We start from the raw sequence: 24,882 nt of genomic DNA, 5'->3' as shown, positions 1-24,882 counted from the left end.
TTGGGAAATCTGTACATTTGTGGTTGCCACTCATCACCAAAAATACACTAATTAATGCAATAGGACAACGAACTAGGCAAATAACTAATCCCCTGCCTCACAAGAGAAGGCAATTACACAAAATAATCTGTGTGCTGTGTTGTCTTTACTTTTTAATTTTTTCTGATTTTTGAGACCGTATCTTCTTGAAAAAAGAGATGGTGTTTTTTTCTTTACCAATCATTACTCCTACAATGCTGTTTTAGAGGTATTCCTAGGTCATCTATGCTCTGATCTGTAATTTTACAAATCCATTTATGAGCTGCAAAGCAGAACATAAATCTGATTGTCCATTTCTGTTGCCCAGGCTTAGAACTTCCAATGAAGTTAACCCTAATTGCTGATTTTCAAAAATTCCTGTCATAGAAGAGGTTATGGGATCTGAAAAAGAGGTTGGCATAGGTGACCTCCAAGATCCTTTCACAACATGTCCTATACCTTTCAGATACGCTCATCTTAATATTTGTCCCCCAGTGTTGGATTAGTACACACTGCCCATACAACTGTTTGAACTATCTCTAGATTGTTCTTGTCTCCACCTTTTCCCACATTACCCTATCCAATCAGTTACCCAAAGTCATCTTGGAAATGATTTTTAAATCCCCGTAATTTTTAATGATCCCAATGCCAATTCCTTAAATTTCACTTTTAGTCAGGTCTTGTTCCTAGTTTCCTTTCTGCCTAATATGCTCCCCCACGTGGGTATGAAATTACCCTTCCTAGAACAAATCTAAATGAGGTACATCCTTATGTTAAACTCTACAGTGGCTGTACATCACCCCTCGTTCTGAACTACTTTTCTGTTCTCATCTCCTATTCCTTTCCTGGGACTCCTTGAACCTGCTCCCTTCTGCCACCACACATACACACAAATACACCCTATGTGTCATTGAACCTAACATGTACTTCCACTAATCCATGGTGTCTGACATGCTATTTTCTGCTATTTCCTTTCAGGCTCTGCCTGATAAACTCCTGTGCATGCCCATGACATAGTTCTAATGCCACCTCCCAGATGAAACTTTCTCTGAAGTCCACAGGTCAAATGTTCTCCTGTCACTGTGTGCATTCACTTATTACAATAGTTTCCAGGCTTTAATGGGTTTCTCTTCTTTGTCTTACTAGGCTGAAAGCTCCTGGAGGGCATGTACCATTATTTTCCTTACATTCATCAAATACTCAATAAAGGTCAAATGAGAGAATTAGTTCCAATCTGACTCTGGGCTACCATGATTGCTTGACACAGTCTTCCTGTCCACTCAATAAAATGTTATGTATTTAATTTAACACTCATTAAAGGAAGTAAGGAATTTTCACTCTCATTTTCTATACCTTATATCTTTTGCTCATATTTTGATTCAGGGTAAAAAAAGAGCTTCTTTGTGAAAAGATTACTATGGAAAACTGTACAATTTAACTTTTTGTATATTATTGCTTACTTAAAAAGTAACCACTCCCTTGGAAATCATTTTGGGGGGTGGGGGGAAGCATGTCTCTGAAGAATGTGAGAAGGAAAAATCTAGCTTCCAGGCAGGTGATATGAATTTGACCAACAGATAGAATCACACTATATACCATGAATATTTTAAGGTCTATAAGATGTAAAATGTGAAAAGTAATTCAAAACGGTGAATTGACAAAGCACTCTAGGTAAAATACAAACAAAATTTCCATAAAAACTTCAAAACAGAAAAGTTTTAAACTTCAGGTATTATTATAAATAGATATTCCCATAAGAGTTCCTGGGCATATATGCCAACAGATACATAAGTGACTAATGTCCATACCATTCCACATATATAGTGTTTGGATATTTGAAGGCATAGGAAGCTACTCAGCCACGATCCATGATAGGAGTGTTTTTCTGAGACAAAAATTGAATTCTATCCTTTTTCCACTTACCTTCTCAAGGTCTTCCTATCAAATAAAATAAATATATTTATATATTTATGCCCCACCTCCCACCTCTAGGATACCACTCATTAAAGCAAGAAGTATCAAGCTATATTACAAAGCTGTAATCATCAAAACAGTATGGTCCTGGCACAAAAACAGACACATAGATCAGTGGAACAGAACAGAGAGCCCAGAAATGGACTCTCAACTCTATGGTCAACTAATCTTCGACAAAGCAGGAAAGAATATCCAATGGGGGGGAAAAAAGTCTCTTCAACAAATGGTATTGGGAAAATTAGACAGCCACATGCAGAAGAATGAAACTGGACCATTTCTTTATACCACACTCAAAAATAGACTAAAAAAAAGACCTAAATGTGAGACAGGAATCCATCAAAATCCTAGAAGAGAACACAGGCAGCAACTTCTTGCTAGACACGTTTCCAAAGGCAAGGAAACAAAGGCAAAAAATGAACTATTGGAACTTTATCAAGATAAGAAGCTTTTGCACAGCAAAGGAAACAGTTGACAAAACTAAAAGACAACCGACAGAATGGGAGAAGATATTTGCAAATGTCTTACCAGATAAAGGGCTAGTATCCAAAATCTATAAAGAACTTATCAAACTCAACACCTAAAGAAAAATAATCCAATCAAGAAATAATGGAACATAATAATTAAAAAATTATGAATGAAAAAGAAAAAAAATAAAGCAGCATTATTATAAAAAAAAAGAAATGGGAAGAAGACATGAACGTACATTTCTCCAAAGACACATGAATGGACAAGAGACACATGAAAAAATGTTCCACATTACTTGGCATTAGGGAAATACAAATCAAAACCACAATGGGCTATCACCTCACACCTGTCAGAATGGCTAAAATTAACAAGTCAGGAAACGACATGTTGGAGAGGATGCAGAGAAGGGGAACCCTCCTACACTGTTGGGGGGAATGCAAGCTGGTGCAGCCACTCTGGAAAACAGTGTGGATGTTCCTCAGAAATTTGAAAATAGAGCTACCCTACGACCCAGCAATTGCACTACTGGATATTTACCCGTAAGACACAAATGTAGTGATCCAAAGGGGCACCTGCACCCCAATGTTTATAGCAGCAATGTCTACAACAGCCAAACTATGGAAAGAGCCCAGATGTCCATTTACAGATGAATGGATAAGGAAGGTGTGGTATATATATATATACAATGGAATACTACTCAGTCATTAAAAAAATGAAATCTTGACATTTGCAATGACATGGATGGAACTAGATGGTATTATGCTAAACAAAAATAAGTCAGAGAAAAACAATTATATGATCTCACTCATAGGGGGAATTTAAGAAAGAAAATAGAGGATCATAGGGGAAGAGAAGAAAAAATAAAAAGAGACAAAATCAGAGAGGAAGACAAAGCATAAGAGACTCTTAATCATAGAAAACAAACTGAGGGTTTCTGGAGGAGAGGAGGGAGGGGGGAGGGAGTAACTGGGTGATGGACATTAAGGAGGGCACATGATCTAATGAGCACTGGGTATTATATAAGACTGATGAATCACTGACCTCTACCTCCAAAATCAATAATACATTATATATTAATTAATGGAGTATAAATTAAAAAATAAAAACTAAGTGCTTGCTTCGGCAGCACATATACTAAAAAAATAAAAATTAATTAATTAATTAAGCCAAAAACTACATGTGATACACACACACCCTACCTGGAAATCCCTTAGGTGGTACAGAGAGCCTTTCAAAAGCTGAATCCTATCACTTCTCTGGTCATTTCCAGGCACTCTACACCTCACTTTCTCTTCCCCAGTTTGTAGTTACCCAAACATACTATGCTAGCCCACTCTCTTTCATTTCCTGTTATATCGACCTCACCTTTTCTACCCAGAAATAAACAAATCTCATCTCAGAGTCACTTCCCCCATGAAGTCTTTTGACATTCCCAGACACCGAGGTTTTGCCTGTCATTTATGTCCATCGTACTTTTTAACAAAGTGGTGTTAAGTGTAATATTATTTCACATTTTCACAGTTTGCATGTATGCGTTTTCAATGTATTACAAAAATACGGCTCTTACCAGGAGCACTGGAGTTAAAATAATTAAAAGAACATATATGACTCCTAAACTCCACAAATTTACATACAATTGGGGAAGACGCACACTACATAAGCAATAATGATAACACACATACTTGAGTATTAATGGAGATATGAGAATATACTACAGGAGTCAAGCCATGTACAGGGGTCAAGGAAGGCTTCTCTGTGAAAGTGATGTTTAAGCTGAAACCATAAGGATAAGTAGAAGTAATTTTTATTGCCTAACACAGAGCATGATATGTGGCCAGCTCACAATAAATAAATATTTTTTGAGTGAACAAATTAAATGACAAAGTAAAACTTTTGCCCAATTTCCTATATAATTTCTGCAAACTCTGGACACCGTTTTGAAGAAACGTAATATTTAAAGGTCCAGGTTTTATCTCTCAGTTAAAGGTAAAAATATATTTTTAACATCAATAATTTGGAGTAAAATCCGACAACAACTATGGCCCCACTTATGCCCCACCTCCCACCTTTAGGCTACTACTTATTAAAGCCAGAGGTGTATTTGATAGGTTGAGTTTTCAGGACTATGCCAGTTCCTAAAACTGCCCCCCCCCTTTTTTTAGCTGTGGTATAGAAACAAAAATGTGTCTAATATTTTCAACTTGGCTAATAAATTTAATTAATCATTCTCATAAGGGCAAAGAAAATTGTTCTGTCTGAAATTTCCTAAAAATGCAATCACTTTTGCTGTCTGCCTTCCTGATACAAAGAACCTGATCATCATCCACCTAAAAGACACATCATCCATCTTGGCAACCATCTGCAGAGATTTTTGAAAATCTTCCCACTGACAGATAATTCTATTTTGTCAATCTATTTAGAGGAATGGAGCTAAAGCTGTTTTAAACAAACAACCAAGCTGCTGTCACTCAAAGAGCTTGGGGAAATTTTAGCCCTGTGCCTTAATCATATCTTTATTTGAGCATAATGTGGCCCATGCCTGCCATTTTTCTAGAGCACTAATTCAGTAAGCATATGTAATCCACCAGTAGGGACAAAAAAAAACACATTAGTAAATCTTATTATCTACACATTTGCAAAAATGAGTTGGAAGATGTGTCCATAATACATGATAATATTACACAGTGTATGACAGGCCTCTACTTGGAAGAGGAAAAGATAAGTAGTACAAGGAATTGTGATGCACTTGTTAATTCCATTTCCTGAACAGTGATTTTTTTTTTAACTGTATTTCACTCCACGATTGGACAAAACTGCTATGTCTTATCTTCACTGAGGACAGGGATCTGCATCCTGTGCTCCACACTTGAGAGCGTACCAATCTCTCTCACTTCGTGGCTTTTCCAACAGAGTAAATTCTCACAATACCCTCAGTGATTTTGGGAAACTGACTTTGTTATTCAAAATTTTGTGTTCCTGACCTTTGTAGTTTCATTGGAAGGTATGTGGGCTTTGAAGACAGAATGATCATTTGAAATTTGGGTTTCAGATTCCAACTCTGTATTTATAAATTCTATAATTTTCATTGGGCTACATAGCCAAAGAATGTTCCTCATTTGTAAATTAGGGATATTATATGCCTTTATATGATATCCCTAGTTAGGTATAAGTGTCAGAGTTGGAATCTGAAATCCAAATATTTAAAGATTCTGCTCTCTTCTTAATTATTACACTTTGGGGCATCTGTAGATTTTTTTTTAAGTTTTTGTTGAAATTCTAGTTAGTTAACATGCACTTTAATATTAGTTTCAGGTGTATAATGTAGTGATTCAACACTTCCATATAATACCCAGTGCTCATCCCAGTAAGGGCCCTCCTTCATCCCCATCATCTATTTAGCCCATTCCCCCACTGACCTCCCTTCTAGTAACCATCTGTTTGTTCTCTGTAGATAAGAGTCTGTTTCTTGGTTTGCCTCTCTCTCTCTTTTTTCCGTTTGCTCATTTGTTTTATTTCTTAAATTCCACATACGTGTGAAATTCATACAGTATTTGTCTTTCTCTGACTTATTTCACTTAGCATAATACTCTCTAGATAAAGTTTGTTATTATTAATAACATTCATTTATTGCTCACAACAAAATACATAAAATTGGAATACTGTTATTCTTATTTTATAGATGATAAAACTGATCATCAGAGGAGTGTTGTTACTTACCAGGTTTATGAGTGAGGGAATGTGAATCCAGATGTCTGACTTAAAAGACATAGCCACTATGCTATATTGTTCTCAAATGATTTTTCAAAAATTTACATTTCTAAATTTAATCTCTGAGGGCAGGGATTATGTCTAAAGCAAGTAATCAGATGTTAAACATCAATTGATTCTTTCTTTCTTAGTTTTAGCTGAAATATTAATATATCTGTGATCAAATACTAAAAAAAAAAAAATGTTTTAAGCATATCATCCTGGAAGAAACAAAACTTTACTGCAGAAACTGTATCATCTACATATCCTGTACATCACCTGTTACTTACAAAGGGGAGACAGCAAGTGTACCTTGCCTCAGTGACTGTCATGACGATTAAGGGAGATAACAAATGTTTGCAGAGCACAGTGCTTACCATATTACTGAATGATGGTACAATCTCTCAGATGTTTGATTTCACAGCATCAATTACAAAAAAAAATCAATCTTTCTTTGGGGCAAGATTTTTGCCATATTGCCATATATTTTATGGAAATAGTTTAGTATCATATGCATGTATGTATAAATATATCGATAACTTATAGTGTAAAATGAGATCAAGACAATTTTCCAGTTTAAAATATAGAAATACTTTGCTAATGGACACCAAAAGAAAGCTGGGGTGGCAATCCTTATATCAGACAAATTAGATTTTAAAACAAAGACTGTAATAAGAGATGAGGAAGGACACTATATCCTACTTAAAGGGTCTATCCAAAAGAAGATCAAACAATTGTAAATATCTATGCCCCGAACATGGGAGCAGCCAATTATATAAGGCAAATAATAACAAAAGCAAAGAAACACATTGACAAAAATGCAATAATACTGGGGGACTTTAACACACCCCTGACTGAAATGGACAGATCCTCTAAGCAAAAGATCAACAAGGAAATAAAGACTTTAAATGAAACACTGAACCAAATGGACTTCACAGACATATTCAGAACATTCCATCCCAAAGCAATGGAATACAAATTCTTCTCTAGTGCCCATGGAACATTCTCCAGAATAGATCACATCCTAGGTCACAAATCAGGTCTCAACTGGTACCAAAAGATTGGGATTATCCCCTGCATATTTACAGACCACAATGCTATGAAACTAGAACTCCATCACAAGAGGAAAGTCGGAAAGAGTTCAAATACATGGAGGCTAAGAGCATCCTACTAAAGAATGAATGGGTCAATCAGGAAATTAAAGAAGAATTAAAAAAATTCATGGAAACCAATGAAAATGAAAACACAACTGTTCAAAATCTTTGGGATGCAGCAAAGGCAGTCCTGAGAGGAAAGTATATAGCAATACAAGCCTTTCTCAAGAAACAAGAAAGCTCTCAAATACACAACCTAACCCTACACCTAAAAGAGCTAGAGAAAAAACAGCAAATAAGGCCTAGACCCAACAGGAGAAGAGAAATAATAAAGATCAGAGCAGAAATCAATGAACTAGAAACCAAAGAACAGTAGAACAGATCAACAAAACTAGGAGCTGGTTCTTTGAAAGAATTAACAAGATTGAAAAACCCCTGGCCAGACTTATCAAAAAGAAAAGAGAAATGACCCAAATCAACAAAATCATGAATGAAAGAAGAGAGATCACAACCAACACCAAAGAAATACAAACAATTATAAGAACATATTATGAGCAACTCTATGCCAGCAAATTAGATAACCTGGAAGAAATGGATGCATTCCTAGAGATGTATCAACTACCAAAATTGAACCAGGAAGAAATAGAAAACATGAACAGACCTATAACCACTAAAGAAATTGAAGAGTCATCAAAAATCTCCCAACAAACAAAAGCCCAGGGCCAGATGGCTTCCCAGGGGAATTCTACCAAATATTTGAAGAAGAATTAATACCTATTCTCCTGAAACTGTTCCAAAAAAAGAGAAATGGAAGGAAAACTTCCAAACTCATTTTATGAGGCCACCATTACCTTGATCCCAAAACCAGACAAAGACCCCATCAAAAAGGAGAATTACAGACCAATATCCTTGATGAACATGGATGTAAAAATTCTCACCAAAATACTACCCAGTAGAATCCAACAGTACATTAAAAGGGTTATTCACCATGACCAAGTGGGATTTACCCTGGCCTGCAAGGTTGGTTCAACATCCACAAATCAATCAACGTGATGCAATACATTAACAAAAGAAAGAAGAAGAAACCAAACGATCCTCTCGATAGATGCAGAAAAAGCATTTGACAACGTACAGCATCCTTTCTTGATCAAAACTCTTCAGAGTATAGGGATAGAGGGTACATACCTCAATATCATAAAAGCCATCTATGAAAAACCCGCAGCGAATATCATTCTCAATGCGGAAAAGCTGAGAGCTTTTCCCCTAAGGTCAGAAACGTGGCACGGATGTCCACTATCACCACTGCTATTCAACATAGTATTAGAAGTCCTAGCCACAGCCATCAGAAAACAAAAAGAAATCAAAGGCATCCAAATTGGCAAAGAGGAAGTCAAACTCTCACCCTTTGCAGATGATATGATACTGTATGTGGAAAACCCAAAAGACTCCACCCCAAAACTGCTAGAACTCATACAGGAATTCAGTAAAGTGGCAGGATATAAAATCAATGCACAGAAATCAGTGGCATTCCTATACACCAACAACAAGACAGAAGAGAGACAAATCAAGGAGTCGATCCCATTTACAATTACACCCAAAACCATAAGGTACCTAGGTATAAATCTAACCAAAGAGGCAAAGGATCTGTACTCAGAAAACTATAAAATACTCATGAAAGAAATTGAGGAAGACACAAAGAAATGGAAACAACTTCCATGCTCATGGATTGGAAGAACAAATATTGTGAAGATGTCAAAGCTACCTGGAGCAATCTACACATTCAATGCAATCCCCATCAAAGTACCATCCACTTTTATCAAAGAAATGGAACAAATAATCCTAAAATTTGTATAGAATCAGAAAAGACCCCGAATAGCCAGAGGAATGTTGAAAAAGAAAAGCAAAGCTGGCGGCATCTCAATTCCGGACTTCCAGCTGTATTACAAAGCTGTCATCATCAAGACAGTATGGTACTGGCACAAAAACAGACACATAGATCAATGGAACAGAATAGAGAGCCCAGAAATGGACCCTCAACTCTATGGTCAACTCATCTTTGACAAAGCAGGAAAGAATGTCCAATGGAAAAAAGACAGTCTCTTCCACAAATGGTGTTGGGAAAATTGGACAGCCACATGCAGAAGAATGAAATTGGACCATTTCCTTACACCACACACAAAAATAGACTCTAAATGGTTGAAAGACCTAAATGTGAGACAGGAGACCATCAAAATCCTAAAGGAGAACACAGGGGCAACCTTTTTGACCTCAGCCGCAGCAACTTCTTCCTAGAAACATTGCCAAAGGCAAGGGAAGCAAGGGCAAAAATGAACTATTGGGATTTCATCAAGATAAAAAGCTTTTGCACAGCAAAAGAAACAGTCCACAAAACCAAAAGACAACCAAGAGAATGGGAGAAAATATTTGCAAATGACATATCAGATAAAGAGCTAGTATCCAAAATCTATAAAGAACTTATCAAACTCAACACCCAAAGAACAAATGATCCAATCAAGAAATGGGCAGAAGACATGAACAGATGTTTTTCCAAAGAAGACATCCAAATGGCCAACAGACATGAAAAACTGCTCAACATCGTTCGACCTCAGGGAAATCCAAATCAAAACCTCAATGAGAAACCACCTCACACCAGTCAGAATGGCTAAAATTAACAAGTCAGCAAATGACAGATGTTGGTGGGGATGAGGAGAAAGGGGAACCCTCCTATACTGCTGGTGGGAATGCAAGCTGGTGCAGCCAGTCTGGAAAACAGTATGGAGGTTCCTGAAAAAGTTGAAAATAGAGCTACCATATGATCCAGCAATTGCACTCCTGGGTATTTACCACAAAGATACAAATGTAGGGATCCGAAGGGGTACGTGCACCCCAATGTTTATAGCAGCAATGTCCACAATAACCAAACTGTGGAAAGAGTCAAGATGTCCATCGACAGATGAATGGATAAAGAAGATGTGGTATATATATACAATGGAATATTATGCAGTCATCGAAAGGAATGAGATCTTGCCATTTGCAACGACGTGGATGGAACTGGAGGGTGTTATCCTGAGTGAAATAAGTCAATCAGAGAAAGACATGTATCATATGACCTCACTGATATGAGGAATTCTTAATCTCAGGAAACAAACTGAGGTTTGCTGGAGTGGTGTGGGGTTGGGAGGGATGGGGTGGCTGGGTGATAGACATTGGGGAGGGTATGTGCTATGGTGAGCCCTGTGAATTGTGCAAGACTGTTGAATCACAGATCTGTACCTCTGAAACAAATAATGCAATATATGTTAAGAAAAAAAAAAAAGAATAAGACAGCAGGAGGGGAAGAATGAAGGGGAGTAAATCGGAGGGGGGGAAAAACCATGAGAGATGATGGACTCTGAAAAACAAACTGAGGGTTCTAGAGGGGAGGGGGTGGAAGAATGGGTTAGCCTGGTGATGGGTATTAAAGAGGGAATGTTCTGCGTGGAGCACTGGGTGTTATGCACAAACAATGAATCATGGAACACTACATCAAAAACTAATGATGTAATGTATGGTGATTAACATAACAATAAAATAATTTAAAAGAAAAAATAAAATAAAAGAAAATATAGAAATACTTTGTCACTAAATTTTACTTGAGTCCTTGTCCTGGTTTAGCATGACTAGATTTTTTTCACATATTCTTAATCATGCTCTCAAGAGCTTGAAAGCACTCATTTCCACTTAATCCCACTATTCATGGAATCTTAACTTTTACCTTATCTGAGATCACTATCAGAGAAATATGAAATGTTAAAGCTGAAAAAAATAAAAGATTTTAGAGCTAACACCGTCCAATCACCATATTTGTAAATGGAAGTGCTGGGCTCATAAAAGTCATTAATTTATTTATAAAAGAGAAAAGAGGAGATAAGAGAGATGCAGCAGTACAAACCAACCTCACTCCTGAGTAGAGACTTTAGCATTCCCAAGTGGCGCATAATCCATTATACTGCATTTAGGTATTAAAAATTTAAGTACATCTGGACTTTATCCTGTGGCTCTAAATGTTACTCATCTGGGATGGAAACTGAGCATCACCACCCGGTTTTCGTAAAGGACAATTTGACAAGCTATATTAATAATATACAGAGCATCACATACTTGAAGATGAATGATATGATAAAGAAACATATTAGCCATTCAGGAGGATGTTTCATTGAACTAAATGGAGGCTGAGAGGTCTGAAGGATGAAAACAAACTCATCTGTCCTTACTTTAAGAGAAATGTTGCTGTTTTAAGCTGCTAAATGCTGATCAAAAAGAAGCAAGAATCTTCTAGAGGCATTCTACCCTCAACTCTTCTTTGTATGTCCCAAGTGACTGGGACAGTTGTATTATGGAATCAAATGAACTTATTACTAATGGATTTTTAAAACTTTTCACTAAAGGCAAGCATTAATGTATTAGGAAATGTAATTCACTATTCTTCAAAATGCCTAAAGCTAAACTCCTGATTAAAACTTTTGGTTATCATCTGAGATAATTTTTTTTTCAATTTATTTCAACATTCATCAAAGTCAGTATAGAAAATATCTTTACTAACAGTAAAAACAATACTGAATGTAATAGTTAAAATAGATGGGTGACTGATTTGTAGTTCTTTTACTTAAATCTGTAAGAATTTAGCATGTTGTAATTAAATTATAGGCATCATAATATGGATCCACTGATATGCCATTTATAAGGAAAATCTGTGTGAGGGGAGGGGCCTAATTATGGAGAACTGAACATATTTCCACTTTAAATTTAAAACTACATTTTTAAGTAACAAAGATTCTCTCTCCCATTCCCAAGCTAAGAAATTAATATTGGTTCAGGAAATGCAGTTTACAAATAATAATCAATTTGCTCTCATATTGATCATTCAGTAATATTGAGAAATTCCTAACATGCTAGAATCAATCCTCTTGAGCATGCTAAACTGCAGTTATGACAAGCCATCTGGGACTTCATGCTGACAAGCCATTTGAGCTTTGTGGGTCAATGAAGAAATCAGTTGAATGTGTAGGACATCTCTCTAGAGGTAAACCCAAAGGAAAAGAACTGTTCTCTATAGAAAATTCATTTCAGAACACAGGAAAAGAGAATATTCATATATAACAGAAAGAAGTCCAGTTCTTCCATGAAGCCTTTGAAAACCACATATGTGCTATCCAGGAATAATGTGGACTCTTTTCTTACGTCTCTGGGCTTTGTGTGATAGAAACCATTTGCTCTCACTTGTCACTCAACCCTTCAATACATATTTATGAAGTGCTTCTTATGTGTCAGGATCTATACCAATAAATAAGGTTAGAGATATAAATGCACAGTCCAGTGAACAAGGCAGATACATAAACAGTTTCAATCATTAGTCAGTATTATTATCTATAATATAGGAGATTAGGGAAAAAGAGGGAGTAATATGTTCTCCTGAAGCTAGGGGTATAAATATGGTAGGGAAGTTTCCACAGAAAAGAAATAAGCAAATTTTGACTTACACAATGTATACATTGGAATTGGACAAAATATTAAAATAGTAACTAAAATTACCAATTGCTTGTGATGTGTTAGGCACTGTGTTAAGTGCTTTACAAAGATTAATTATCTCACTTAATCCTCATGACAACCCATGAGGTAGGCACTATTATTATCTCAACTTTGCAGGTGACAAACTGAGGCACAAAGTAGTTCAGAACTTTGCCCAAGGTCGTGTACTGGGAAGTTAGATTTGAATCTAAGACAAAGCCTTTTGCCTGTCTACTATACTCTGCTGCCCCCGTGCCCAGAGAAAGAAGTGGTCTTTCAAGTAATAAACATTCAAAAGCCAGACATGCAAAACAGCACTGAGTACCTCAGTATGTCTGGAGTAAAGGTTCTATTTGAGGAGTGGTGGGCACAGGACTGAATGGAAGAAACAGATACCACACATGAAGGATGGTGTATGCCATGCAGACTGAGGATGGGATAGAGATCAGTTGGGAGATGACCACATTAGTCAACATGAGAGAATTGTGGCAATCTGAAATAAACCAGTCTCAGTGTGGTAATGTGGATCACTGCATCAAAAACTAATGGTGTATTGTATGGTGACTAACATAATAAAATCAAATGAAATTAAAAAAAAAGGATAAGATTTGGAGAGGGAGTGAATGTGGAGAGTAAAGAAGGAAAGGACTAGAATGGACATCTTACCTGGGTGGCATACCATAAACCACAAACCATGGCAAAAGAATGAGAGTCATTTTCCAGGAAGCCAGATCCTCAGGTCTTCTACAACTGAGGACTTCATGTGCATCTTTAGGATATGCATATGATAGCAAAAGAATCACCTATTCACTAGAAATTTCTTTGAGAATGCATGCCATTTTCCTTAATGCTTTGGTTGGGCAAAAACATAACATTTAGCTCCTTTTCACAGTCCCTCACCACCACCCCCCAAAAAATCTCCCTTCCTTCATCCCTCATCCATGGGAATCTGCAAGAATCTAATTTCACTTTGTGTGTGTGACATTCTAATAGCTTTGCAGATGCTATCTCACCAATATTCACGTATCTCCATGAGGTGTGCCAAGGAACAACCCAAGGAACAATTTATCCCTCTCTTTAAGGGTAAAGAGAGGTGAAGTGACTCATCTGGAGAGCTAGAGATAGAAGCTCAGTCTCTAGAATCAGCTCATTATGTAAGAGCAACTGGCAAATGGTTATTGATATTTCATGTGGCTTCAGTTGTTGGGAGTCTTTATCTACTAGTAAACGAAGCTCAGGAGCACAGGAGCAGAAGGGGAATTGAAGATGGCACTTTATTTCCTCCTTAATTCTTTGTAAGCTTCTCCACTGACCTGTGGTCTCAATAAATAACATTCTCAAGGTGACATTTGATATCAATATATCCATAGAAATATGGACAGAAATGTTCACTGTACAAAATTTGATTTTTACATCAAACACCCTGTAATCCATCCTAATAAAATAGCGTGAAAAATATATTTCATAAAATTCTACCATTATCTAACACTTGGTACAGATCTCCCATATATATATATATATTTTAAGATTTTATCTATTCATTTGACAGAGAGAGAGATCACAAGTAGGCAGACAGGCAGGCAGGCAGAGGGAGAGGGAGAGGGAGAAGCAGGCTCCCTGCCAAGCACGGAGCCCAACGCGGGGCTCGATCCCAGGACGCTGGGATCATGTCCTGAGCCGAAGGCAGATGCTCAACCAACTGAGCCATGCAGGTGCCCCTGCCATATATTCTTTTGTTTTACATCCTGGTAAGCAACTCTGATGAAACACTACAGCCCACTTTCCCAAAAAAGTAATTCATCAGTCCTGGGGAGAAATGGAAAATGACACCTTTCTTTTCCTTGAATCACCTTTTTGTTTCATGTGCTTTTTCAGGTTCCCATACTCAGTGAATTTCTTCCCATCCTTCTAGCTCTTCCTTCTCAGTCTGCTTCACGATCTCTCCATTGTCTGATCTCAACAAATTCAAGTACCCCTCTTTTTTATCTATACTCACTTCCTGTGGAGGATCTTACCTAATCCAAGCAGGACATGATGGTGGCCTAAGTGCCATTGAAAGTAAGGGGGAAAAAAGGGCTGCATACTAGATATATTCTAGGTAGAACTAACAATTTCCAGAACAACACAAAAGAGAACCATCAAAGATGGCTGCATGATTTTCAGCTGAACAACAGAAAGGATGAATTGCCATTAACTGTGTTGGACAAGACTGTGAGGATAACAAGTGTGTCCTAGAAGGAATTAGGGAGTCAACTGAGTATATGCTACTTTTGAGGGGCTTATTAGACTTTAAAGGTTAATTAGTGCCTTAATTAACAATCAATCAAGGAAACAAACTCAGTCAACCGATACGGAATATGGAGTTTACTTTAGGCATTAATTAAAGCTTTCACAATTATGGAAGCTGGCAAAATAATCTACAGAAGGCTACTACTTCTGCACCTGGTGGTAGGCCTAAAATCACAGGAAGACACTGGGGCTGGCAATCAGTAAGAAAATCAGAAGGGAAACTGGGTAATCAAGGAAAAAGCAGAATCCCAAAGAACAAACCAAAATCCACAAAATCAAACTGGAACACACGTGGACAAACTGAGACTCATGCCTATTCCTCACTGTCTCTAACTTCCACAATTAATGTGACTTTTAGAAGAAGGTGGTACTGTTTGACATGAAGTTCCTGATTTAGGACCAGAGAAATTGAATGAGGAGACTCAGTGAGAGCTGTAGGAGCTATATCAACCAACATGTGGAGTGGCGGATCAGTGACACTAAGCATCTGCTGCAGTGGCACGTGGCATCCTCTGTGGACCTTCAGAGCAGAACAGCTGTTTGCTTTTTTTACAGACATTCTCACTGCTTGCCCTTCACTTCCTTTGGGACTTCATTTTTTTTTCTTGAGGACTTCCCAAACAACCATCTTTAATTGCAATCCCACAAAATCCTCATTCCTGCTTTATTTTGGCCCAAATCACCTTTTACGACACACATATACTTATGTATCTTAATTTTTTTCTCACCCAGTAGAATGTAAGTTTTATGAGAGCAGGTACATTGGCTCTTCTGTTAGTGTTTCCCAATTATGGCACATAAGCATTAAATTATATTTGTTGAACAAAATGAAGAAATACTAGTTTTACAATTAAATAAAATGGCCTAAAACCTTACAAATTATATTAATCAGGTTCTATGTCATTCTATCCAGAAAGAATGGCTCATATCTTGATGTAGATCCTTGAAAACAGCTGTGTCTATTTCATCTACTCGGTTGAATCATATAAAATCACTAATCTTTTATTCCTCTTAACCCACAAAAATGCTGATTTTATTTGGCTCAACTAATATGCTAAATACAGCACAGGAAAAATGCACAGCAATCAGGATAAGTATATAAATAAAACTGATCTGTGTCGTGTGCTTGTGTGTATGCGTGTTTTCATATTGATTAAATTATTCCTTGGACTTCTTGAGGTTTATAAATATAGTTCCAAATTCCAAAATCTATAAACTAAATGGATGCCAGCAACTTCATAAAAAGAACAAAGTCACACACAAAAAAGGATCCAACTACATGTAAACCTAACTGGCCCTCTGCACTTCTATGCAGCTTAAATACCGGAACTCGCTACTTTAGTGGGGAAAACCGTTTCTCATCTCAACCGTGCTTTTGCAGCATCAATGAGAAGATAATCTTTTAATAGCTATTTTTCCTTCTTGTAAAAATGCAAAGGAAAAATTCAGTATGACCTAGTGAATATTTTAAAATAGTGAATCAAATCCTCACTTATACCCTTGTATTATTATAATTTATTTTTATACAGTTGTCCACTGAGCAAAGCCAACTACTTCACAGTGTACACAGACACACAAGGGCAAAAGAAAATCTGCATTTTGTCCCTTTTCACAGAGAAAAATAAGGAAAAAAATTATTTACGTTATCATTTTTAAAAAGCCAATTTTCACATGTTTCTCCTCCATTATTCACTCCCTATCTACCTTAAGAATTGACTGTGTTATTCTCCTCAAATTTGAGGTGGCACATTCAGGAGAGATGCTGAAATAGGAGTAGGAACAGGTCCTGAGAGAGTGAAGAGTTAACAAAGGAAATTAACTCATGATCACCTGTGACACATTAGTATATGACTAGTTTGCTTCCTCGGCAATTCTGCAAGGTAAGACTGTTCTTTTCTAACTCCACATTTGAATAACTTGAGGTCAATAAAATTATCCAAGCATTTATGCATTTTATTTATTTATTCACTTATTTATTTGTATTTTGCATTTTGGCAAAAATAATTTGAAACAGCTTTAGAGTTACGTATTTAATAACTGATAGCGTTCACATCGGGACACAGCTCTGTTTGATATCTAGCTTTTTGATTTGTCAGCTAAACTATGCCGTACTTTCTTAACATGAAAACTTGCTAATGACCAGGTAAGGTATCAAGGATTTGTATTTTCTGTTTTCAAAAGGATTGACTTCCTTTATTTGCCAAAATGGAATGAAATGACTATAAATAATTTTTTAAAAATTCTCATCTTCATTTTAAGCCATAATAATTTTAAATTGCTAAGATATCCCTAGGAAAACTTTAAAGAAAATTATCTCTCTAGTAAGATCATCTTTTAGTACTCTAGCCCTCTGACAGTTGGCTCACTGGTCATTTGTATAACTCAGAATGCCAGGGTTTTGTTTGTTTGTTTGTTTAATTTTACTGATGGACATTTCTAGCCAGACTTGTTCTGCCCTTCATATTTTTTAACTTACACATGTGTTTTCAAAAACTTTGCAGGGAAGGTGGAAAAGCTCTTAAAAAAAATAGGAAATAAGATCCTGCATCAAAATATTGCTTTTTGGGTAAATCTTTCTCAGCCTATTTTTCATGTGGGAAGTTCCTTGTTCAACTAGAGGAAGACTCCTTACATACAAAACATGACATTGAACATTAACTGAGCAAGTTTATGTTCTTGTGTGTTAAAGTCTTTTGAACGGTTGGCTTTTTTATAGCTGTTATCACTTTGTATAATTGATTATGCTATACTGAAATACACACACACAGAATTTAAAGTGAAAATAATTTTTTTAATTTTACAATTGATAGCAGGGACTTGTTACATTTGACTGTTAGGTACATCAGGGGTTAAGGATTGCAGATATTCAACTTCATGTTGAGTAGTGCTGATGGTGGGGGCCAATTTATATAGTAAATACAATTAAATTTTACATTAGTACATGAACCAGACAGGTTTATTCCTGCCATGTGCACTATAAGAGTAATTCTATATAAGAACTTTAATGAAACGAAGGTATTAGATTTTTAGCTTTGCATCCTAAATCTTATCTATACTGGAGAATGTGACATCAGGCTTTGGAGTCAGAAGTTGGGTTTGAAACCTGTTTCTTTCATTCTATGGATTGGCAGAAAAAGAATTAAATTTTCTAAGCCTTATTTTATCAGATAATATCTTCAGGAAAGGTTATGTTAAGTTGGAATTTGCCGACCTTCGGAAACAAGTACACTGCCAATCTAGTCAGAAGCTTAAATAAATACAGGATAACATGTTAGTGACCTTCGCAGAGACATGAACTAAACATTATTAGAATTTACACTGTCTAAACCCAAAAAATTACTTGAAGTAGTTGGGCTTATGGATATAACAATAGTACCTATATTGTTGCCATCCGTTTCCATGGTTAACTTATTAATTTACAATTGAAGGTGATCATAGAAGTGAAAGTGCTTTATAAACTCTAAAAGAGTTCAAAATGTCCATTATTATTGCTATTAATCATAACTTTTGTTTCACAACTAATCCACCAATTTGACAATGCTAAGTGTAAGCCTCTTGCAAAATCATATTTCACAATTATATAGGAATGACTTGGATTCCATCTGAGGACAGTACTTTTATTTTCTCTTCTGACCTCATCTCTACTTTCCAAGGTAGACAGCTTGACCTTGGGCTACATCATCTCTTGTCAATGTCAGTTGCGTTGCTATCACAATGGCCTATAACCAGAGAATGATCTGGTGTGAAGTATCCAGAACACCTCTCTCCTCTCTGCGATCTGTTCCTATATGCTTAGTAGAATTATTCATTAAATGGGTGTTTTGTTTTATTCTTGCTGTTGTTCTTAAGCCAACCTCTATCCTTCAAGGAACTCATACGGGATTTCATAGAGGACTGTATGAGAAGCTTACCTTATCAGAAAGACCCTTTTGAGGACAGGACTAAGGCTTTTTTAATAGTTTGTCTGGGATGTCTTTTATATTCCAAATCTTGTTTTGGAAAACAAAGCTAATGGGATAAAGTCTATTAGGTAAATTGATAAAAACAGCTTGAGAACATTATCAACAGAGTTATAAATAACTGGAAACCACATATTTTGGGTCCACATTGCCTTATCTCTTTTCACATATAATGGAAATTTCATTTTTAGTGAATAAATTACTATTGATATGGACTTAATATTTCCTCAATTGTAAAAAGAAGCAATCGGATTTGATCAGTAAATCCCACTTAGTGCACTAATTCCATACAGTGTTCCAGTAATTTAAGGGTTGAAGGTCTAAATATTTAGTTTGAGAAAATCTGCACTATTTTGGCGATGTGCTAGTAAACAAGCTCTGGGTGTAGTGAAGCCTGATTTGTAATATTTGCCAAGTTATGTGGTGTAAGTATTCCCACAACATCCAATTCCAAGCTACTAACAGCTTAACAATGTACTCACAATATTCCTGAATATCTAACAATCAACACTCACCAACTTATGAGAGCCAGCTTCAGCAGATCTTTGTACATTCCTAAGCTGAAGCTAAACATTCATAAATGATAGAAAAAGAAAACTCCTGGAGTTTAACCTAGCTTCCTTCCCCGAAGACTTTTGACCATTAAATAGTTCTTATAAACTAACATCCACGTAATACACTTTTATAGATCATAAAATTGGCCATATCTTCTCAATCCATGCAAGTCAGTCCAACATCTAACTCCCATCACCGGGAGTTAAAATCACCTGTATTTCTTTGCTGGGGGGCTTTGTGCCAGGGAACACTTTCCTTGTTTATGTTACAAGACAGAAATAGGGAATTAAAATCCTTGGAATCAGCTTCAGCCAATATCTTAACAAAAGTTTTATAATGTCATCCAAACGTCTCTCAAGATGATTAAACTCTATCACCCTTAATTGTCCACCTTCCATGTTTTGTCTTACTTCTCTATCTCCTGCCATTTTTATTCTTCTTCCCAAACTGACTATTTAGTTTTGGATTCTTGTCTTGGAGTTGGCTTCAGAGAAAATCCAAATTAAGTTTAAAAAATGGTGGGTCAGAAGATCTCAGAAACATACTTGTGATTCTAATTTTCAAAGATCAAAATACATACAGAGGTAATTTCTGACATCTTCAGAATGCAAGCTTCCAGCCTCTTTTATCACTGCACCTGGCTTGCATGAGTCACTTAATGTTTGCTGAGCTAATTCTTTGTGAGAGTGAAACCAAGAGATGTTGACAAAGAAAGAGTATGAAGTTAGGGTGTGCTTCCTATAACCTTTCTAACTTAGGGGGACTTACTAGATATTTAGTCTTTACCTGAATATCCTGTAGATCCACTGCCCCCCTCACTTTGCCAATACTTGCCCCACTTCTTTGTCTCCTCTGTGGTGCTCACTTGGTGTGTGCTTCGATATCTCAATATCTCTTTAAACTTGTGGTGCTTTCGGATCACTCAATGATTAAGAAATACTCATGTATCAGAAATCCTTCCAATTCACCTTGCATACTTATAGAAGAAGCTCCTTTATAAACCCATTTATGATATCACTTACTGAGACTCTACCGTATACTCTGCTTCTTAACACACTTTAATTTAGGACTTAAAAAACAATTTTAGGTAGATATTATTGAACCCATTTTGCAGGTGAGGAAAAGGGCTCAGAGAAGTAATTTTCCAAACTTGGGGCATTTATTAAATGGCAGAAACAGATATTTCCCTAAAACCTAGGCTCTTTTCATTAGTTGATATCCTTTCTTATATTTAAAAAACAATAAACAGAGTTAAGGGGCACCTGGGTGGCTCAGTTGGTTAGGCGTCTGCCTTCGACTCGGGTCATGTCCTGGGATCGAGTCCCACATCAGGCTCCCCGCTCAGCGGGGAGCCTGCTTCTCCCTCTGTCTGCTGCTCCCCCTGCTTGTGCTCTCTCTCTCTCTGACAAATAAATAAATAAAATCTTAAAAAATAAAAAAACAGAGTTAAGAAAATTTTGCATATATCCCATACTAAGCTGTTATTACCTGATTCCTTGTAAATTCCTTCTAAAAAAAAAAATCTAAAATAGTACATTCTCAGTCTCCTTAGGGAAGCAATCTACAGTGGTATTAAGAACTGTACCAGAAAAATCTCTTTTTCTTTAGTGGTGCTACCCTGGATGACATGTTAAACCTCATTATACAATCATTACAATAACAGCAACTACAATAATAATAATGACATGTATTCCACAATATTGTTGTAATGGTCTATATAAATTAACATATTAAAATGCTTGATACAACCTTACCAAAACATAACACATCTCTAAAATCTGCAACTATTATTATTAACAAACATGACAGAAGACTTGAATAAAAGGTGTCTTTAACAGCATATCTAAGAGGCTCTGAAAAAGGCATTTAGGATCTGGCCTGTGGAGGTAGGCACCTCTATTCCTAGAACAAGGAAATAATATGCCCTTGCCAGCCATGATTTTTAAAAATTACCTCTGCCTTTAGAAATTCTTTTATATCAGCACCTCCTCGATGTGAAGGGTTAGATGTTGATTCTGCAGGAGCAACACGCTCTTGTTATATGTGAACCCTCAGAGAAAATTGTTTTATAAATAAGAGTCCTTTTAGAAATTTACATTTTGGAACCAAGTACAATTTAAAAAGAAAAAAAAAACAGGTTTCATGAGGTAAGATGAAACAAAAAAGGCTTTGGAAGGTTAAATCTATTCTGCATTTTTACAAGTCATCTCAGTCTGGTGGTAAATGCAGGTAGAATTCACAATAACTTTTAGTTATATATTTGGCACTAAAAATAGATCACCATAAAATAGGTTCCAAGGGGGGGGGGGAATGCTATTTCCAAAGTTTGAGAATTACAGGAAAAGCAAATTTAAAGGAAAGAGTTTACTTTTATTCCTCATTATTTAGAAACTTTCGACTTGGGCTTATATCAGTATTTGCATGATTTTCCCAACCTGTCTAAAAGAGAGTTCCAGAGAACCAGTCCTGTTAGGTGCTGTTCAGTCTCTCAGCAGGAACAAGTTGGTGATGAATGAGCATATGATCTGGGAAGAAAACCTCCTCAGCTTTCCCCAGTTGAATGGTAGACATGGGACTATCACTATCACCTTGCATTCACTACAGCTGTAGACACGCTTCTCTAGGGAACCCAGTAACTCCTGCCTGAACCATTGTCCTGCATCTCTTCCATTCAGCAATTTCAATAGCAACATAATGTCATATGTCCAGATGGTTTTGTTGACTCTGTCATGTTGCAAGTTAGTGCTAAGCAACAGCACAGCATAACATAATGCAACACATAATCGAATATTGTTGGTAAGGCAGGAGGACGGTGCCACATAGATCTTTCAGAAGAATTTCCCAGCAAAGACTTGCCAAGAATGTTTTAGCAGGGGTTAGGCTTTCAGTGTCATTACTTGCAAGGCTTCAGGTGCACGTATGGGGATCGGGTAGGAGAAGGAAGGTGAAATGTCCTCTCCTTCCTAGCATTCAACCCTGAAAAAGAAAGGATGGGGCTGGGTGGAGAGCACCGTCAGGGAAGTAGGACATGGGAATTAGGAGGCTATTGAAGAAGTGCTCTAGAATGGAATTAAAAAGATCAAATCTGGACTCCTGCTCTCTTTTATTTCCAATGATATCTAGGATTGTTTAGTTAATTAGCTAAATTAATTAAGCACCTCTATTAAAATTCTCATTGACTGAAGCAATCAATCAGCAAGTTATGCTCAATGTCTACACTTAAAAGAGGATATTAAATTTGCTTAATTCTTTCTGTTTGAAAAAATGATACTCAAGTATTACTTTTGTATCTGAATGGTAATAATTCTCACTGCCAGAAGCCAAAATTATTTTCCCCTATTTTATTTAATATCTACAATATTACTAGGAGATGGCTATTATTATTTATCCCATTTTATGGATATGGATAATTCCTATTTAGGAGTGCTTCAGGAAGCTGAGGCTCAGGATGCTAGGTAAGCTTACCAGAGCCACATGGTTGGTACTTGGCAAAGCTAATACTTGAACCTACTTCTGCCAGACTCAAGACCTATGAGCTAAATCCTCTCCAGGAAAACGATGTGAAGTCAGATGGCCTGATTTGAATTTCATAGCTAGTACAAGTTTCTTCCCCAATGCATCCCTCAGTTTCCTCTCTCCATAAAAGTAAAAATAGTTTCTAATTCATACAAATATTGTGACAACTGAGTAAGCTCATGTACATAAAGCACTCAGAATGGTGCCTGGATATTGAAAGGGCTCAATTAGGGTTACTTATTTTTAGGATGATGATGACCATGATGACAATGATGATGATGGAGGAAGAGCAGAAGGAGGAAAAGATGACAATGATGAAACAGATTTTTTCCCAGTGGGTGAAGTTTCCACCACTGTAATAAAAATTAGCTTGTAAATTGCTTGTCCACCTGTAACTCCTTATTGCTCCAGAAGCAGTGTTAGACACACAGGGAGGAAGCCCACACAGCCAAAGTAAGCCTACCCTGTGTACTTCTTACACTAGTGGTACTGCTTTGGCCATGCCCATCAACTATGTAAAGCATTATTTTTATGAGAAATGCATGTTAGGTCCACTCCAGAAACCAGAGATGTAACTTACTCTCTTCCTCACTCCACTCTCAAGTTCCAGAAAATCCTTTCCCCTGTCCTGATGGGAAGCGGGGGGAAGAGGATGCTCAGCAGGCAGGATGGAAAGACCCAGGTCCTGTAGTTTATAGACCTAGTCTGCTCGGAAAGTCTGCATTTTCCATCTGGTCTCTAGACTGAATGAATGTCCACTGTGCATCGTGATTTGGTGTTGGCCACCAGGCAGATGGGAACTTAGGGGACTCCTCTCCTGTGGTGGTGAAGTTAATTGCAAATTCCCCAAATCAAAGTGACATAAAATATAAGATGCTATGGCTACAAAGAAAGAGGCTTATTATACTTCAATTTTTCAAATAAAAAAATAAACAAAAAAGCAAAGCACCTATGTATTTTACAAAGCATTAGAGTCCCCAAAATAATTAAAAATCAAAAATAAAAAAGAGACATTTTTAATAACAGAAAGCAAAGTAAAATGAAAACAAAATTCCTTCTATTATTATGGGTTATCATATTTGGAAAACTATTCTACTTTCAAATGTTCTCTTTCCTTTGTATTTTTCTCAATGCCTTGTCAGGCCCTCACTGTTTTCTCACATAAATAATGAAGGCTTTACAACATCTCAAAAAATAAACAGAAAAAAGTACAGTTTGGTAAATTGTACTAAATGTTTGCCTATGGCTCTTGTTAGTGCCTTGTCAGCAGTTTTCTAAGACAAACTTGTCAATAAATAGAAACTCTAACCTAAATCAGTTATTTTGGAGGTTTTCTGGGATGAATCCTAAAAGCTGTTGTCTTGGTAATATGAAATTAAGATGCCAATGACAAAATATTCTTCCCTTAAATTATCACTGATGAGCAGATGGAGAGCATCTTTATTGCAGAATGGCAGGTTTGTCGGTAGAAGAGCTTCTGGATTTGAATTTCAGTTGCTTTCTGACCTTGAATAAGATTCTTAAATCCCTGAGCTCCAGTTTCTTCATTTGTAAAATGGGAAGGAAAGTACACTCCTTGAAAAAATTGCTTTTAGGATTAAATGAGATGATTTGTGTAAAAGCAACTTCCTACGCTGGTTGCCAAACTTTAGGCATTAAACATTATCATCATCATCCTCATCGTTGACATCATCATCATCAACTGTGGCTTTCAAAAT

The 24,882-nt window shown here is 36.6% G+C and overlaps 1 protein-coding gene across 5 annotated transcripts in view; it reads right to left on the bottom strand.

The window, feature by feature from the left end:
* The window catches only part of LUZP2 (leucine zipper protein 2), a 474,590-nt gene that overhangs the window by 178,037 nt on the left and 271,671 nt on the right, over positions 1 to 24,882 (bottom strand). The window lies entirely within an intron of this gene.

Source organism: Zalophus californianus, chromosome 11 (assembly GCF_009762305.2).
Source record: "Zalophus californianus isolate mZalCal1 chromosome 11, mZalCal1.pri.v2, whole genome shotgun sequence".
In the NCBI taxonomy this organism is placed as follows: domain Eukaryota; kingdom Metazoa; phylum Chordata; class Mammalia; order Carnivora; family Otariidae; genus Zalophus; species Zalophus californianus.
Note: the sequence above shows the minus strand (reverse complement) of the source record. Positions and strands in the feature narration are given on the sequence as shown.